Source organism: Amphiura filiformis, chromosome 6, assembly GCF_039555335.1.
Source record: "Amphiura filiformis chromosome 6, Afil_fr2py, whole genome shotgun sequence".
In the NCBI taxonomy this organism is placed as follows: Eukaryota; Metazoa; Echinodermata; class Ophiuroidea; order Amphilepidida; family Amphiuridae; genus Amphiura; species Amphiura filiformis.
In genome coordinates, this window is record NC_092633.1 from 29,908,361 (window position 1) to 29,929,484 (window position 21,124).

General features: G+C 36.9%; 1 protein-coding gene across 1 annotated transcript in view; it reads left to right on the forward strand.

Annotated features, from left to right (window-relative positions):
- LOC140155242 (uncharacterized) overlaps positions 1-21,124 on the forward strand; it is a 157,552-nt gene that overhangs the window by 113,435 nt on the left and 22,993 nt on the right.

A 21,124-nucleotide genomic window follows, 5' to 3' on the forward strand; every position in this document is an offset into this window, starting at 1 on the left:
TAACTGGCTACTTACTACCTTCAGTATATAACATTCAATTCCAATATGTTTTCAGCTCTAGTTACTAGCTATTTGCAACAGTGGATAGCAGCTAACTGCAGGATAATATCAGGCAAATAACTTCTTGTTTATTTTCAGCAGATAGTATCTACTTACAAGATGTTGTCAGACACAGTTAGCAGCTGTTATCTACAGTAGATAGTATCTACTTACAAGATGTTGTCAGACACAGTTACTGACTGTTGTCTTCAGTAGATAGCAGCTAATTACACGATTTTTTTCAAGCACAGTTACCTGCTGTTATCTTCAGTAGATAGCAGCTAATTACAAGATGATTTAGGCACAGTTACTGCCTGTTATCTTCAGTAGATAGCAACTAATTACAAGATGTCGTCAGGCATAGTTACTGGCTGTTATCTTCAGTAGATAGCAGCTACTTACAAGATGTTTTTAGGCACAGTTACTGGCTATTATCGTCAGTGGGTGGCAGCTAATTACCAGATGTTTTAGGCACAGTTACTGCCTGGTATCTACAGTAGATAGCAACTAATTACAAGATGTTTTCAGGCACAGTTACTGGCTGTTATCTTCAGTAGATAGCAGCTACTTACAAGATGTTTTCAGACACAGTTATCAGCTGTTATCTTCAGTAGATAGCAGTCAATTACAAGATGTTTTTAGGTAGTTACTGGCTGTTATCATCAGTAGATAGCAGCTACTTACAAGATGTTGTCAGGCACAGTTACCAGCTGTTATCTTCAGTAGATAGCAGTTAATAACAAGATGTTTTTAAGCAGTTACTGGCTGTTATCTTCAGTAGATAGCGGCTACTTACAAGATTATTTCAGCTCAAGTATCTGACTGTTATCTTCAGTAGATAGCAGTTAATTACAACTGTTTGGTTACTGACCAGTGTTTAGAGTAGAGTATTGAAGTAATCCTGTTTGCAATTTTTGTTCATTTTTCTGGAGAGGATTTTAAGATATGACCTTGTGAAAAATTATAAGTTTCTTTTTGAGGCCAGTTTAGCAAAAATAATCAATTGGTCAATCAAATGACAAGATTCTTTGTATAAACCTAATTAACTTTCTTTTATCTCCAGTAGATAGCAGTAAGTCACTGATTGTTTTCAGTGATAACTTCTTAGTTAGGATCAGTAAATAGATTCATGCTTTCCTAATTTCCAGATATTTTAAGCCCTGGCAACTTAAAGCAGTAACATTTCTAAGCATACAGCTTTTTGACTTATATTAACTGAATGTAAAAGTACATTTAAATCTTAATGGTATGTATAAAACCTACATCTTTATAAGATACCTACCAATGAAAAATATTTTTGGCCCTGATGTATTGAATTGTGGACAGCAAGAAGCTCCTTTTGATTTTAGAAATGCAATTGACAGGTATTTCATAATTAATTACTGGTGTTTTTAGCGCATATTTGGTGTTTTTACCCTGATTTTACGCTGGTTTTTTTTGCTGCTATCTTCAGTAGATAGCAATAAATGGTCTAAACATATCTAAGCGTATGAAATTAACAGCTATTTTACTTTAATTAACTTCATGTAGCAGTACATTTAAATTAATGGTATGTATAAAACCCACATCTTTATAAGATATCTACCAATGAAAAATATTTTCAGCCCTGACATACTAGTAATATTGAATTGAATACCTGAGTGGAAGAAGGGCCCAACTCCATCAAAACCGTTTTTGAGATATTAAGAAAAAACTTAATATTTGAAAAAGTTTTATAGACAGAATGTTTTCACTATCAGGGGACCTTTAATACATGAACATACAATATTACATACATTCGAAATTATATATGATGTTTCCATGGCAACGGTACAGGTCTTAATACGAGCTGGAGTTGGGCCCTTCTTCCACTAATATACTGCAAGTGCCAGTTCCGTAAGCAGATGTGTTATAAATAGCTACAGAAATTAGGTAATTATCCATTAATTGCACAAGTAGAAGCATGTAATATGCTAGCAAGAAAGTTTATTGTAGTGAAAAGCAGATTTCATGGATGAACAAAATTCCTCTTTAATCCAATATTTGTGGAATAAGGGCCCAACTCCATGGAGTTGGGTCTTTCTTCCATGAAAACCATGATTAAGTGTTCGTGGAAGACTATTTAGAGAGTGAATTTTGGCTCATCTTTCACACACAAGGAAAAACAGTCTGCTGGCAATAAAATGCTGGGTCTAACTCAATTTTGTAAAAAATTGGAGTTGGGCCCTTCTTCCACTCAGGTATTCAATTGTGGAGAGCAAGAAGCTCCTTACGATTTCAGACATGCAATTGACAGGTATCTGATAATAAATTGTAGGTGTTGTCATTGCTAATGAAGCAAACTGCTTTGTATAAATGTATAGGCACTGATCCAAATCCAGAACGTCACAGGCATACAGACTTAATCTCATATGACAAGTTGTACAAAATTAATATTGATTTAAGCAATCTGTTGAAAATAGTCATACAAATTGATGTATGATAAATGATAGATAAATTATAAAGACATAGTTTTGTTGGAATCATTTTTAAAATTAACTTGAATTTTCATGATCCAATTTTCAAAAAGCACCTGTATATGGATACCTATAGGGTTAAATTCCAAGTTGTGTAGGTTCCCATAGAGGTGAAATGTCTGTGGAAATATATGACTGTAAAATGGATATTAAATTGGCATGACATCTGCAATAAGCCAACGGGTAAAAAGATTTGGAATGTAGAGGGAATAGTATGCACCAGGTTTGCATTGCAATACAGCACCCAAACCCCTTGGCACGATTGCGAGTATTTAAACAAGATGATCTCAGTGTTTGACTATCAACATATAGAAACACTTGTAAAATGATACATTACCCACGGATCACACCCGTTTGCTCAATTCTGATTAAAAATATATTCTCTAATATCGTTTTTTAACAAAAATAGAAGGAAAAAAAAGGCAGAAAATCTGAGCAAAATTGTTATCAAAACATTTGTGATGAAAAATGCAAGCTATTAAGGCCCGATGCGTCCCCTGAGTGCATCGCCAAAGCGATACACAATACCTCTGGAGTGCGTAAAAGAATACAATGTCAATATTTTGTGAGCTTGCAAGATGGGTTTGTGGAGGAGGATCACTGGCTCAGCTGAATCATCGGCTTACAAAGTTCGAGTCTGGTGAACAGATTGTTTAGCAACAATTGAAACCAAACTTGGCGTGTTTACTGAGAGCACACTGGTGAATGATCAGAAAGAGGCAACGTGATACTCTGCTCTATTTATTACCCGCCATATTTTGTTCTCTACACCCCTTCAAGCGTGCCTAAAACTTTAGGTTTGTTGTTGATGAAATTGTAGATATGTCATGATTTTTTCTCTTCAATTTTATTCCCTTTTTGTTTTGACATAATTACCCGCTTATTTGAATAACTCGTAAGATGTTCAACAGAAACCGTAGCATTTGTACTGAAATCCATCTCCTGTTGTTAAGAGACTGATAATAGTGATATTGATTTCTTACTTAGAAAGTTTTACAAACTAAGCTATAATATAAAATACATTAGCTTCTTGTTTTGTAAGAACAAATTTGAAAATCATACGGTGGCTGTTGGGATGCAAGTATGGGGCGATAATAAGATGACCAGAAATTGTAAAATTTAAGGTCCTTTCCTTTTCTGAAGGAAACTTTAACTGGCATTTCATATAAAAGCTTTGAGGGAAGAAAAACTCCATGGAAGACCATAATAAGCATGTAAATATGAGAAAGTGTTGATACCCAACCACCTATCTGGGCAATTGTAAATGCGCATATCTTATCAATTCATATCAATTCAGGGACTGTCTTTTGGATTTGCAGGAGAGCATTAAATAGCTCTTCTGGAGCCTTCAAGGTAGCATTTACAATAGAATGTAAGGAGAGAATGGTCAACTAAGGAGAGCTAAAAAGCACTCTCCAATATCAGATTTAAGGAGAGCAGTAGAGAGTGATTGCTCTCGCTCTCCTCAAGAGGCAGTCCCTGTCAATTTGTGACAAGGGTGGCAAAATTGAGTTATTATCATTATCAATCAGTAACCAGAAGTAATATTGTTAAAAACCTTCAATCCCTACTTTTAAAATAAGTTAATAGATACGTGTTTCTTCTATGATTGCCACACCCTTGGTAGCGATAGCGAGCAATTCACAAGTGCATGAGACTAAACTTATGGTATGGACTCAGTTGGTGAGGCAGCACTTAGCCAGTGCTACTGTAGAGAGGAAACTCTCTGGTTATACTATTATAGGCTAGCTCTGATCATTATCACAGGTTGTTTATAGATAATGACAACACAGCGGATGATTACATCCAATTGCATTAAAGAAAGCGGTGAATTAAAATGCCCATCGCACCATGATAGGAAGAGGTCGCAACTTCCTGGGATTTGATACACATTGTGTTTTATTTGCCAGAGTAGTATCTTAGTAACTCCTACTGGTGGATTAAGGGTACACAAGGCATTGTTGGTCGAAGCAGCCAAACACAAATTGATTTTCATTATTTTTAATCAATATATTATTGAAAAATAACACTTTGATGTTTTTGCACAAGTTCATTCTACAAATCATATAGTTTGAAAACTTGCTTGAGTTATTGTTGTTAATGAGTTTGTGCATTTTACAAAAGTGTTGTTGTTTTGGCCCTCTTTACAACATAAATCAAGAACCACAGGACCTACAAAAGTATATCTGTGATATTTGAATTCTTCTAAACACTCACTATGAAATGATCAATACAATTTTTTCCAAAGCCCACTACCATTCGCAAGATGCTGTGAACTAACAAATCGCACCAGTTTAAAATAGTTGCTAACCTTAATAGGCATCATGTACAATTATGCCGATGAATAAATTAGACTGTATTCTGACAGTGAAGTTGTTTGGAGCCTTATAATATCCGAAAATTTAAATAAACGACCATACAGAACAAAATATAGTCTATAAATAAATAATTGTTTCATAGAATTTGATTTAAAACTAACAAATAAGAAAAGCATTTACCGTAATAATGAACTACACTATCAAATACTATTATTAGATAATTTCAAATTTTTAAAAATGTTAAAAGGCAATTTTTTCTCAATTCATTCGCATGTATTGTTTATTCTCTTATATAGTATTTGACCCTTGATAATGCTATCTTTATTGATACCTTTTTCCTGTAGAGATTTCAGTAGTATTTAACAGGCACTCTGAGAGTCACATAATCCCCCTTATACATAGGAAAGTACCTCTTCTTTCCCCACCGCGTCACTTGTAATAACCAAGTGAACGTTTGTATGAGAAGCCATCGGCAGGGTCTGTTTCAGGGACGACTCATTCAGGAAGTGTAAAGTGAGGGAGCTGTATGAGGGCTTAATTCAGTTGCGTCAAGTCATTTGACAAGTTACCGATTTATTCGCCGGTCGAGAATCCACCGGGTATCGGAGAAGAAACAGGTTTATATGCAACTGGGGTGTATCTTCATCAATAATTTACAAAGATTGAAAGAAAAGGGATTTCTGGTTTGTAATGAGGGAGTTCCTATTGGATTTTAAGTAGGATTTGGTTTGATTGGTTGGGATCACATTATCGGAGGTGTGATTGGTGAAAGTTACTGTCATTGCGCTGCTTAAGATTCCAATCCACGTGCGACAGATGGGTAAATTGAATAGAATATTCAGAATTGCATTGTGTGCGTGCTATTCTCACTGTATACAACCATGTTTAAGTTCATAAATACATTAATACTAGTTACTGCAATGCTACCTATACACACTCTTCAGATTATCTGATATTCTCTTTTTATCACCCAATTTACACCCACCCTTCTGCTGCTGTCTGTTCCCATGTACGTGATATTTTGTATCTTGTCTATGGTGTATCAAACCACGGAATAGTAAATAAAGTCAAACAGTGCCTGTTGCATTGCCTACCATCCAGATCTAAGAAACATGGGGAGTACATTCAATTCTCCCATCGGCACACTACAGGTTTTTATTTTTTACCACCGTTGCTACCAGTCGTACACAGCATTTTTTTCCTTCTGTTTTTTGCTCTAGTCATGACATGTGACACAAATGTGCTGATTAAAACACTGACGCATATTGACGCTGATGTCTTAATGTAGCCTAACAAGCTCACTGCTTAGGTTGTAATACATCTAGAGGTATTTATCAGAAATTGGAAGGGAGCGAATCAGGAGTGGTGAAATGCCACTGGCAATTGTGTTCCAACATTGATACATGGAGATTTTCTATGTACTGTGCTCAGCCCTTCAGGCCGCGATTCAAATTCCCCGGTCGGTGTCCGATTGCTAGCTTCCATTCTATTATTTCTCCCACCTCGTGGCGGTAATCCGATACCCAGCATGCATCTGTGGTTTTTGCTCACGGGGCTCGGCGATGGTTAGCAAAATGATGATGCCGAGGTGTCATTTTTCACGTCCTGACATTTTATTATCATCATCGGTTTGTGAGCCACCAAAATGTGCATATCGAATCGGGGCGTGCATGCGTGTAAACGTAGACGAATGCTTGGTCGGTTGCTGCTCCCTTTTGCTTTATTACGTCACGGTTGGAATTGTATGGGAGGTGTCAACTTTCAACAGGACCAGATCAAATAACCAATATAAAAGGATTTCATAGTATCACATTATGGACACAATCTTATGCCTGTATTGCTTTCTTGAACAGCTCCCAGCCACAGCACACATAATACACTGATCTCTGCGTATAATGTATACTTGCCCTGCAGTGTTGTTTTTAATTTTGGTAGGGGGAAAATACATTTCCACTGTTGCGAGCTACAACAAAACAGATGAATTATGCGATGTGTGAGTAAAATGATGTTAAAAAGGGAGTATTACGGATATAATATCAAGCCACCTCAAGTCATAAGTATTATACAGGACTGAATTAAACAAAGAAGCTTGATATGGGATGAATGAGTGATTTTGGCACAATTGGGAGGAAATGTAGAATTGAATTCATATGTGAGACATTATGATGGGGGTGAGACATTGTTGTTTTAAAATGTTGTACAGAATAAGATACTGAGCTGTTAGCGATCAACACTCTTGTCACTGTTTTCAATGAATTTTTTAAAGAAAATTTTGTGAGTTACATAGAGTTTTCTCATAAAAGTAGGTTAAATTCTGAATAAAGATGTTGCATCATGTCCAAGAGGTCATTGATGGAAAATGATGACTCTGAATGCTTGCAAAATAAAAAAAAATTTATAATCCTTGGCATTTTTACCGATTGCAAGGTAATTTTAAAATGTAGCAGCTTGCTAACCCACTTGATGTTTTGTTAGGTACGGTTTCCCATAAGCTTTTGAAGGTGAGTAAAATTGGAAAGTAAACTTGCAATAGTTATTTTTCTTTACAAATGATTTTGGAGTCACACTGCAAATTATCTTGTGACGTCACTAAACAGGAAACAACCCAATAGATCGATGACGTCCTGTAAATGTAACTACAGTCCAACCTCTCTTATCCGGACCTCTTTTATTATGGCTCTCTCTGTTATCCGGATATGTGATCTTCATAGAAAAACATGTTTTTCATGTTTTGAGAACTTGATTTCATGCACAGAAGCATTTAGAAGGACATAACTATGTGGCATACATAACTCAAATATCACATTTCAGTGTTATTACCCCATTTGAGTAACCTTTTGCTGTCTCAATGTTAGCACTTCAGACATTCAATGCAGAATTACATGTAATTCACTTTATCTGGATTTTTCACTTATCTGGCTAATGCTTGGTCCCATCATGGCCGGATAAGAGAGGTTGGACTGTAGTTTAATTTCATAGCTGATCCCTTTCATCCCAGTCTGTAACAACACTGCAAATGTGTCAATATAACATAAGGTTTAAGAGCATAGGAGAAACATTATCAGCATTTCCCCCCCCCCCCCCTTCTCCTCCTCAGCAAAACTAGTTGTGTTTATAGAACATCATTGGTCTTTAATTCATACAGTGCATTCCTTAGATCACCATAGGCTGTTCAGGTAAGCTTAAACTTGCCAGACATCAAGGCTGTATAAATGTAAGGTGAAAAAAGAGCAAACACAGAAGTCGACAGATTAATTTTCTAAATCATGCCCGACCAATGAGGAGGCCAAAATCGGTTGTCTGTGTACAGCTGTAATTAGCCTTGTGTTGTCCAAAATAAACTCACATACACTAGGATCCACAACATGCTCATCTATCAGGGGCACAGTTCTTTAACCCCAAATACATCTGTACATTCATTGAATGACCTTTGAAAATTTGGGTACAAAAACTCATACTCTGCAACTTGAGGTCAAATTTTGCAGCTATGATTGTTTAATTGAGTTTATTGAACTATGCCATTGGGATGAGGTCATTGTGGTCCATAGTGATATCCTCACCAGCAATTTCATCTAGCATTTGAGCCAAAAACTGTCATCACTGAAAAGAGTGTACAAGTCTCGGCATGCTAGGTATGAGGGCAGATAATAAAGAGGTGGATGATGCACTGATTAAAGGATATAAGTGGCAGCTTAACAGAAAAAAAATGAACTTCATGAAAGTCTTGTCTGTCTGCTTAGAAAGCAGTGGTCATTTTCTTCGCTTGGGGGCTCAATATGCTAAATATCGTTTCGCCAAGTAAAAAATGCCATGTTGCTCGCTGCGATATTTTCTAAATTGCAATTTTCTCCGAGCCTTAGGGTTGCTGGAGACAAAAAGGGAACACAAACAACATCCAATACTTCTGGATAAGCAGAAAATGTGTCAGAGGTATTTGCTGGTATTATACTAGTAATCAAATGGGCTGTGTTGTCTGGTTATAACTTAGTCTTATTATTGGCTTTGAAAATGAAACTAGCAGTATCATTTTATATTGGATGAGGGCTTTTAAGGAGGACAGGAATACATTAGTTAGAGCTTGTGGCAAATTTGCTGAAAAGCGTAGAACTGTATTCTGGCCATAATCATGGAGCTTCAATTTGAAATATGTGTGAATGTTATGTACCACTAAGTAACACAGGTTTTGTGTTGAGAATAATTAAAAGTTAGTCTTCAACACTACTTGTTTATTTCGCTTACGGGAGCACTTTAGAGGGGCTTCCTCATCATCAGCCGATGTTGTTAGCGCTGATGTTTTCTTGGAAACGGCTAGAGACCAACTTGACCAGATGATGTCACACTAGGTGACATCACTGAAGTTCCTGCCCCTGCTCTTGCTGGGTTTGATAAGGTTGTCCCACACAAGTTTTAATGTGCTGTCTGCTACCTGTACATCATCTAAGATAGCCGATCTGATGCTCACTCAGGCCAGGGGCATAGCTAGGACTTTTTCAGGGGGGGCAAGGAAAGGGGCATAGATTTGATGAAAATTATCAAAAATGGGCTAAAAAGTACAAAAATCTTAAATATCAGGGTGAACAGCATTTCGCAGGGGGAAAGATTTCTCCTAGGGGCCGCTGCCCCTTCCGTCACCTTCCCTTGGCTACACCACAGCAACACAGCGGCTTATCCATGCACTATTCAGCATTGTACCACTCTTTCTACGTCTTGGCTCTATATTAAAACCACATAGTGGTATGCATTCTCTTTGGCAGGGGAATGACATGCTTTTGAGGATCAAGAAAGAAGTGCTCTGTCTGAGTGGTTTAATCTTGGTCTAATCGCACTTGGTCTTAACTCATTTATATTCATTAAGTTACATTTTGAAACCTGGCAAACAAGTGTTTTTACTGTTCAAAAGAATATTGACCCTGTTTGAAACACCAGAAAAGTTTCCCCCTTCTTCTTCCCGCCCCAAAAATTATTGGTTTTGGTGCTTTGTTTTTTACTAGTTAAAACTATTAAAACTTCGTAACATACATTTGTACCCTGTATAGACTAGGGCTTCATACAGTTACACTTTGCACTTCTCACACATCTAACACCTTTCACCTGCCTGACAAACCAACTTCAGATGCTTCTAATCCAAGATGGTGCATTTGAAAATGTTGTTTAGATTTCAAATTATACTTTTTCTATCTATTCCCATCGATATCCAACTATCTTTCCATGTGACAGTTGAAGGACTTTTGGGCGAATCTCTTACTCATGAACCATAACATTGTCTTCTTTTACCACAATCATGGGTCATACAAGGTACATCATGTATGCATGTATGGTTGAAAGTTTTTTGGCTGTTTAAGAAAAACAAATAAAGCAAAACAAAAGCCCATATTTTGATAAAACTTCACTTTGTATGTATAAGTAAAGCAGAGAACAATAACAGACTCAAGAAAGAAACATACATGCATCCCACACCCAGTTCAGGGGGCGCCGTGAATTCACAGACTCCTCTGAATTCAGAGATCCGGTCTGTGAAATTTCACATACTTTTCACTTGTTTCAATTTTGGCTGCGAATATAACACTTAGGCAGTCTGTTTGGTACATTAGATAGTTAATGAGCTTTTTTGCTTCAAATTCATCTGTGCAAATTAAAATTCTATCTGTGCATTTTGTAAGCAAAGCAAAATGATGTAATAAATCAGAAATGAAAGGGGGTCTTTTGGACCTGCAAACAGTCAAAATCAAGGTATTTCTTGGCTTTTGGATTGAAAGTCACCTGATTAAAAAAACAGAATTGTGAGGAATGAGTAATATAGGGGTCTTTAAGAGCTGGACAAATTAGGGTCTTTAGGAGCTCCTGGGGAACCCATTGTCATTTGTGTTGTACAATGTAGCACCCTCTGGAATAAGTCTTATAACCGTCACCATTTTGATAGCTTCATACAAAAAGTCCACAGTTGCAAGTGAAATCTGATGCACACAATCCACACCCCTTACACACGCACAATTACTCAGCAATAAATGACTTGGTATCCTAAAAATAAAAGCCACACAGCGTTTTATCAACCTGATTCAGTAAAATGACATTCTATTTTAGGTGAATTTTATCCTAATATCTGGTTATTCTTGTCCAAAGAATCTTTCTAAAATATTGTCATCAAACTGGAATGGCCTGAGGGTGGCTGTATCCTGTTGTATCCGGTAACTGCCTCTTTTGGCTAGTGTATTCAAGATTGCTAGCAAAGTGCCCTGTAATCACTTCAATTTCATGACTTCAATTTTGCCTTCAATCTCAAAAGACATATATATCTACAGATTCACTGCTCCGAAAAAAATAACAAACAGCTGAAAAGACTACAAATGGTTTCAAATTTATATTCCAATTTAAAGAAAGTGTAGCTTCACCATCTGAAATACTCAGTTGGTCCTACAGAGTGCAAGCTATTAAGTTCATTGGAGATCATGGAATTTGATTGGGAGAATAAGGACCCTATGAAGCTATTTTAAACAACATGTTGAAATGCCAATGGAATCCACCATTCATTTAACTTCAAGCAGATAGACATAACTTGGATTGGGAGAGGGCTTCCAAAAAGCTGTAAAAATGCTAATGAAATGCACCATATATGTTCTCAACAGCGTATGCATGCACATGGATAATACAAATATATGTACTTCAATATTTTGTTCAGCAAAGACCAAAATCAAACGATGGTTGACATCTCAAAGCATGTAACATAGTTTCATAGAGCCATTCATATTTTTGATCAATCACATCACCACAAGAAAACAGTTTTCTTTTGCAGAACATGAGAAAGCATACGTATACTATCAATTAGGTTTACTACTGTGCACATGGCAAAACGTGCCAGAGGTAGACAGTATTCCCTTTCACAAGTGACGTACAAAATGGTTGAATACACATTCTCCAGTTGAATTCATTGATGCAGATACACCTTTGTGGCATTCACATAGCCCATGTATGTATGTATAATCAGATCCAAGTTTGTTGTCTATGTATCGAGACATTTTAAAAGGAAAAAGACAAGGAAAGAAAAAGAGGATACACAGTGACTAATTCAGGAAGGAACATAGGGCTGATGTCCAATTTAGCAGCATTACACGGCTCACTTGCCTGCAGCTGACTCAAAGACGTAGCACAACCACATGGGAGGGTAGGGGTACTTGGAGACTCTTGACAGCGATGCAACACACACATGCAACATTTACTGCTCAACATTTCTTATATATGATGACATTAGGCAGGGAGACGCAATCGCTGGCTGGGAATGATACTGAGTAGGCTGATTACATCAAGACAGACAGTTTCGGTGAAAAGCTTCAGAGAGAAAGAGAAAAAATGCATAGCATGTTGGAATTGAAAGATTGGATATAAGCTTTTGTTACTCTATTGCATATCTAGCACATACATGTCTTATGAGCCGTAGGCAATCAATTTATTATCTAAGTATGCAATATGCCAGGCAGGCAACTCAATTGCTGCAGAAAGACATGATTTTTTTTTCCTTTTCGTCAAATCTAAAATTGTGAGCAGTACAACTTTGCATTTCTTAAATTTGTGTGAAAAGCAAAGCACATGAAACTTAATGCGAATAAGTCATTTTATGTCTATAAATAGAAAATTACTACAGATTGGCTTAATCAAAGGCTACAGAAACTCGTAATGACATTTTAGGCTAATTTTCTGTGCTAAAAGCCTGATTCTGATGTATATTATTAATTTTACCCTTCAATGTAATGCAGGTGGGTGCAGAATTTTGTGGTTCAAGGCCCAGGATGTGTGTTACAGAGCATCTATGATAGTAGCCATGGCTGTAATGGTCAGTGGAAGCCCTTGTTACACCATTCAACCTTATTAAACTCAGCACTCAACTCGGACAACTATAATCTTTGCTCCAAAGAATATATACTGTGAGATTTTGCACCGGCATATCCAGACCAGCGTATGCAAAAACATGCAAAATCAGCCTATTGTGGGCATTAGGAGTCTGTTCCCCTCATGCAAATGTAATGGAGTTGGGAGGAACTCTCCTTGCCTAACCTCTTTGAAACCCAATTTCTCTTGAAAGTATACAGTTTAAATTGGTTTGAGAATCTTGTAAAACTCAACCAAGGTATATGTAGTAGGGAATTGAAGCAGTTTTCTTTTCCCTTACCATTTTACAAAAGTAATTAGCCTATTCGTCAATATTGTTTCAATACAAAATGCGATGTAGTTTTAAAATTGTTGATATAAAAGTGTAAACCAAACTGATTAATTCTTCTGTGTTTGGTTTTGAATAAATACTGTATACCATTGCAGTGAATAACCATCTATTTTTGTGGTATAATCATTAGGAAGTCGGAGCGGACCGAAAATCAATTTCATTGCCATTTTCTTGATCAAAATTTTCCAGAAGAATTAACAATTTTGCTTTTGTGTTATTTAAGCAACCAACACAACTCAATTTGCTATTGTGTGTAATATTAGAAAATAATGTCAATTGCCTGGGAATTTGTTAATTGTTATTGTTGCATCCTGTGAAAGAGTTGTATTTCTAATATTAAAAACAATGAACAAAGTTGGATAGGAATGCAAGGTTGATATAAAATCAGTAAGATATGAGGTATAGTAGTCCCTTTTAATTTCATAAACATTTTCATTACAAGTAACAAAGTATAACAAAGAAGTATGTTAAATGCCTTCAGAAACTGCAAATCCTTAGGATCACACTTCACCACTTCTTCTGCCTGTTGCTCAATGTCATGAATGTATTGACTTTAAAATTTGCCTGTATTGAAAATTATTACTTGCTCATCAGTCACCATTATATATTTCAGTCTTCAGGAGTATACATCCAAATGCGTTACCTTCGCGCTTCATCTGAGAACTTGTTAGTAAATACTCCCTCCATCACAAGAGCTATACCATATTTCACCCTGATGCGACTTCCAGTCGCTAATGTTTGTTGTTCGCTCACTGCGCTGGTGTTACACCAACTTAAAGATGTCGCATAGATTTGAATGTGAAATAGCTGCCTCATAGCATTGATATCACTGCCACATCAGGGTAAAAAAATGGTATAGTTTGTACACTTTCTCAACTGCTGCTCCTCATGGCTGGAATTATTGCCATCAAATGTTTGTCATGCAAGGGACTTGGACAAATGCTTAAGACTCATTTATTTCCTAATATGTAACTGTTATAACTTAAATTATATTTTCTTGTAGGTCCTACATCATTGGTTTTATGCAACATTTGCGTTCCCCTTTGTGACCTTTGTGGAAAGTATATTTAACCTTTTCGCATGTGTTTCGGAGAAAATCCAATCCAACCTTGAAAAGCCCCAAAAGGCTTGATGGTATGAGAAATAGTGTAAAGTAGCTGAATTATAGTTTCTATTAGTCTTTGACTACATGCCATGAAAACTAAAAGGCCTAATATCTAAGTAAATATAAAGGAAATGATAATATGAGATTTGTCTAAATCTGTGTTATGAGCGGAAATGAATAACTACTAACATGTGTGCAAGCATTATGGATCACAATGGCCTCATCCCAATAGCATAGTTCAATAACCTCAATTAAACAATCACGGTGCAAAATTTGACCTCCAGTTGCAGAGTATGAGTTTTTGTACCCAAATTGTCAAAGGTCGTCCAATGAATGTGCAAATGTATTAGGGTTAAAGAACTGTGCACTGATAGATGAGCATGTTGTGGATGCTAGTAAAGTATTTTAGTTTAAATTATCATGTTAGAAATATGCGTTTCAATTGTGCAGTCTTATGTTCACATAATCTCACATTATTTTGGAATAGTAAGTAATGCAACTTTAAATCGACATGTCATGTATTGTTGAAATGTTACATTTGATTTTATAGGCATGTTCTTCCAAGATAGGGAAATAGAATCAAGCACTGTTGATATTGGGACCATGTGTGCGACACTGCCAAATTGACTTGAAAGATTGCATTTTCGCCTCATTCTTGTCAATTTACGAGTTGCGCATTTCATACTCAGGATACTGACCTTTTGGAGTCTGTCTGGGTTGCATGTTTATTATTTGAAAAAAGAAATCATGACATCATTTTGAACTTGAATGTATGTTACTTCTTGGAGCACGTTCCACAAACCTGCATGGATTGTTGTAATCTGAAAGAATTCTCACAGTTAGGAGGGTCTCTTGATTCCTGGATTAAATCACCAGCTTGCTGTTAAGGCTGTTACACACAAGTCTTTGATTCATGGTAAAGGTGCTACTACAAGTTGGTGGAGGTGTTTACAAGCTTCATCTCTGGATCTGGGAGCTACTCTTAACACTTCCTGGATAGTCTATGATTGAAGCCTGATATTCAAAATATTTTCACAAGCATTCTCATTTTGTGAATATACTCTGAACTTTGGGTACTTAAGCTACAATACAATCTTTGTAAATACATTTTCTTGATTGTTTCAAAACTGATTGTTTTGGGGGCAACATATTTCAACTTCCAGCTTACTGGAATCGGCCACATATTTTGTTGTTTTCTGGAAAACTGAACAAAGTTTTAAATCATAATTGTGATAATAAGCCTCCCACAGATCTCAATGATCATTTTTTTTTTACTTTCTTTATTATGTTTGTAGAACCTTCTTGGTAAATATTATTTTTTTGAATTTTTTTTTTTCAAAATTAAAATTTGCCAGAAACCGTGCATGTATGTTGGCTTTAAGTGAATCATTTCAAAGGGGTGATTATTATTTACTTTGCTTATTTTCCATGTAACATTGAAGTAATTCAGGATAATAATTAAACAACCAGGGGTACTGATTTAAGGAGTAAAATATGGTATCTTATTGGTTGTTATTTATGTACATATATATCATTTATTTATTTGTTTTATTTGCTTACTTATTTGTTTGTATATATATTATATTGTATCAATTATAACAATGCAAACAACCTGCTTACGAATCCTGTATTAGATTATTTACTAGATGATACTTAACACAACATGTATCTCTAACGGTCAACCTGTTATTGGCAATACCTTGCGCCTCAGCACATTTCAAAAGGTACACTGTACAAATTGAATGCCATTTGTTTCTTATCGTTAGCCTGCTCCTCTCACAGTGAAAAGTCAGAGCCGTATCTGACAGTTGCTTGACCGCCGTAATTGGTCTGACAGTGCACCTGATGAAATTAATTTAACCTATTACTATTGTGAGCATCTGAGAATGAAGGAAGACATGGTACACATATGATATGATCTAAATTGATATCATCATTTTTGAGTTTAAGAGAGTGCCATTTGGAGGAAGAAGTTGTAGGTCAGGGGGAAGTATAGAGAAAATTAAAGATTAACTGCGGAAATTTATGATGAGGAAATGTTGATAGTTTAGATGTGCTCACACGGAAGAGAATATGTAGTGACATTGAACAGTGTCTGGCTCGGCTGAATATTGAGACGTATGAAATGATATTTTCACAATTGTTTAAAGGGCATCAGCATTATTTGAAAGTTGAATGATAGACGACAGTCTGATATTGGGACAAAGGGGGATCTTCAAAACCTGACACACAAGAGGAATGGTATGGATTCTATCAGGAAGATATGCTTGATATAGGGGGGCATTTCCACCCCACGTCCATATTTTTTCTTGGGAGGGGGAACACACCCAAAACTTTTGTTTTGATATATTATAGGCCTCAAGAACCGTAAGACCTATCGAATATATAAATGCAATTATTGGTTTCCAGGACTCAATTAAAACAAACAATGATTAATATTTTTTGTAAAGCGCAGTGATTTATAGTGCGCTACGCATAGGCATAACGCCTAGACGTTGATCCACAAGCCTCGGCACACTTTACAGGTTGTCGCTGATCACAACGGCTCACATCATTCCATAAACCACAACAATTCAGGGACTTTGCTGGTTCAAGAGCGCACACCCTAGACATTCCTCAAATAACCATCGCTACCAGCATCAGCTCCCTGAGTTTCGTAGGGGTTACAGTTTCAAGCTAACTCAATTTTTCCACGAGAGCGTACTTTACCACCACCAGGGCTCGAACCCACAACTTCTCGCACCATAGTCGAATGCCTCAACGATTGAGCTAACTTGAGTAGTACTTAGTACACAGCAGTTTTGTAGGTAAATGGCTAAAACTGGCCAAATATGGCTCCTACCAACCCACTCACCTTCAGTGTCTTTCAACTGTATAATCTGCTCTGCCAATGATAGGTTTAGATTTAAAACAAATCATGTGATTCATGCACAATTTTATGGAAACTAGAGCACATGCACATTTCCTGGCAATCATAGAGGGGGAAGAGGGGTAAGTTACCTGGCCCACAAAAAATAACCGTATTCTTGGCCATGATTCCATGAGATAATTAGAATGTGCACGCTTTGTGCGCATTTGTCCTGTGGAGTCATTCTGGGAGTGAGTCGGCACAATGATTTTACAATTTTGACCCCCTTGGAATTTTACCAATACGCCATTGGGATCACTCACCTAAAAGCTCCCCTGAACCATGGAAGTACGAGCCTGAACTGTAACCACAAGAGAGTGGCGCTTAGCCCATCTGCATTTTTTAAACTCATCAATGCTCAATTTACACCACTCCCTTGACATCTCTCTTACATATCCTCTCTGGAGATTAATGCAAAGTTTTATGCAAGTCTCAAAAGTTGAAGCGTGATTTTGAACAAATAGAAATACGTAAACAAGCAGATTGGATGATGCACTTGAGCATTGGTTGCATACTTGCACATTGTACCAACCCCCTGAGCACTACCTGCCGATCTAACATTGCCTCTGATTGGTCAATTACATGATGTCTTCATTTTAATCACCAATCAGAATGGAGCTTTGCAAAAATAATTCACCCCAATTTTTTGTGTGGTGAAATTATTCTAACAATGTTGCTGATTGGTCCAATTGATAATGAAAACTTCTTTTTGGCCAATCGGCAGGTAGTTCTCACTTTATTAATCTCCTATGCCAGGTAAATGAGATTCATATCGCCAGAAAATCTTTGTACATGTATATCTGTGTTGATTCACAGGCCCAGTAACCCCTTTTGCCTCTTTTATCATCTTGTCTGAATCAGATCAGATTTCTCTTTTGATTTTCTTTGGCCATCTGTTTTGAGTCATAATCTAGTCCCTTTTGTGACAATAATCTGTGCGGCTGGGATTTAGGAAGTAATCATTACGGCAACAAATTTGTACACATCGCTTCATTTCCCGTTGAGCATCATGCAAGAAACAAGCTACTTCGTGCGTGGCTGGTGGCTCAGTTTTGCACGGCATTTGTATGCACTTAGTCCTACTTAAAGGTACACCTGGGAGAGGTTGGTCTTGGGCATAATTTGTGTTAGTAAGTAATCAACAGTATTTAAATTTATGTTATGCTATGTTAAATGGTGTTTAATTCACCAATTCTCTGACCAAGCAGTGTTATTGGTCAAAAGTTCGAATCTCTGTATCCTTATCTCAAGCACTGGTCTTAAGCTATGCAAAGGTAACAGAATGTGGCTGAAAACATTTAGCTTTGTTACAGTGAAATTCACAGCTTATGTTGAGATGTAGACTGTGTTACAGATCGGAAAACTGATTATTATCCACAAACTATTAGCCCTTGTTTTGCACATTCATTTGGCCCCCCTTCTGAACATCTTTGACAAAGACTAGTTGTGATGTAACTGCAATCTCACACTTGCGTATTGGCTGCGCTGAATGCTAGTTGCAAACTGTCTAATATTTCAATATTGCCCAAAAATACTAAACTCAAAACTGAAAGCGATTCTTGCAAGAGACTGGGGGATCATCAATGCTCTTAAAATAGAGTATTTAAAGTTTATACACAAATGCTAATGACAAGCAATTCAGCTTGAATTTGCTCCAACCAGACATATGATTTGGGCATGTGAGGAGAATCAGTTCAAAGGCACGATGAATCATGTATCTTACAAAATGGGAATCATTTGGAACAGTAATCACTAAAGAACTGTTGCAGGATATTGCAAGTACCATGATACCTTCAGTCAACAGATTTCACAGGTTAGCTGTTGTTCATGTTACTTTTATATCAAAAAGGTTGTATTAGAGAGTCATGAGTACAAACCAACCCAGTTTGTAACACCACAGGAAAACAGTCATATTGGTAGATAACACATTTGGACTGGAAAAAGTGTACCTCCAGCATTATCAGCAAAGGCCCCATAATGATAATTGGTATCTTTTAAGTTTGTGGGTTAAAGAGGGTTTTTTGTCATGTCAAGACATATTATCAAGGCATTAGCAGCTTTTATCGGTATGGTTAAGCTGACGGGTTAGTGCCTACCTGCAAGAAAAATGTATGCGTCCAAAAGCACTGCGTGAAGTATGCTGAATCCGTGGAGTGCATGCGCGCCTGTGCAACTATACACAGTCAATGCGTAGTTTGCTTTTTGATCGAAATCTTGCTCTGATTAGTTTTCGCTATCTAAGAGTGTATAAATATGTTTCAAATAGTAGGGATCAGTTGAGTCATGCAGAATTAGTTTGAAAGTGTTTCTTTCATAGAGTAGCTTTTGAAACCACATTGATGTAAGACAGGAAGACAGACAGACAAAGTAGAACCAACAGATGGACAGTCAAAGAAGCAAATAAACAAGTAGACGACAATTTATTTTCAATTTCAACTTCCAATTTATTTTATTTATACTTGTATAGAGGTAATGATATATCTAGAATACTAGAGTTACCCGGTATCATTCTCTACACAAGGTATTGTAGGAAATTGATATCATAATATAGAATGTACTCACAGTTATTCATTGCTTGTCTCCTAAGACAAAATAGGAGACCAAAATAGGCTTATGTAAACTATTACATTTCCTCTGTAATTTCATAGCGCAATGAGATTTAATTGTGTGTGTTGGCAAGTGTCTGCTCCCATTTTCAGATGATTAAACTCCCAATGATACCCATAGCAATTGGAAGACGATATTTGGGAATTCAAGAGGCCCGTTGCTTGTCAATGTTTTTTTAATGTCTGTTGGTAAGAGTTTATTTGCCAATTTTAATCAAAGCGTGCTGTGATTAACTGTGGAGGTGCATTTTTCGTTGCGTGGACAGTTGTGGCCACGCTTTAATAGTGGCTCAAGCTTGAGTGAGTTGTATGCATCGTAAGCACGGACACGAATCACCATTAAGCCTGCCCAGTAACTGTAGGTGTCCGAATCTTACGCATGAATTTTCAAAGGTTTGTTTTGTTTGTTTACCCAGGTTGGTCCGATCTTGGTCTAAGTAAGCATGGTATTAGTGTGATTACTGTTTCAGTTTCTGAGAAACTTTTTGGGTTATATAACAATGCTAACTTGCTGTTGGGTAGATAACACTGGCGTGTACAGGATCTTTTCCTGCGGGGACTCAGCCCCTCTTTCAGATTTATGCGGGGCTTAAGGGCTAAAATCGCCAAAAAATGGCTGATTTTACATGATTTTTAACAAAGTGCGAGGCCGGGGTGCGAGGGGCTTCAGCACCCAAAGCCCCCCTAGACACACCACTAGATAACAATTAATGCTTCAAATCATTTTCAGTGGAGATCACTCCGGGTCTGCCGACACATTTCTCTGGGCCTGCATAGCCCCTGAAACTGTGCAAGGCTTAAAACATGAGCTTTAGCATGTTTACCTTCCTCTAGTGGCAGCACTGTTATGGTATAACCTAAATACATCATGTAAAATAAGGATTTTCCAACTTGATTGGTCGAGGGACAAATCAGTGACAAGGGGGCCAAATGCAATTCAAAACAAACATGCTTGTGGACCAAATACACCCCAGGTAGTACTAGTTTTCTTTACATATTAGAATTTTTCAAAGTCCAAAAGCTATAAATATCAGTGGTTCGCTGGATGCCTTTTCTAGGGTCTTTGAAACATATCATGGGCACCTATCATAGCTAAAGATAGTGATTATAGTCTTGTAGGTGTATCATCTTTCAGATCGGACTTCAAAGAGATGTTGAACATGTTGAAAGTCTACATGGTTCCGGTAGTGTCAGATTTACATAGTAATTAATCTTGGCGGTTTCAGGGAGTGGGGCAAGATGAAACATAAAGTAATTAACACTTCTCTAATTTACATCCGACTCAACAAGAATTACCCACATTGAATCTAGCATTACCAGTTGCTCTGTTTTCATTACTGTTACATTTTTTTTCTTTCAAATTTATGTGCAAGGCACACATTTTACCAAAATGAGAAAACAATGATTCATGCAGAAGTTAATGGTGCATGGCTTTGGTATC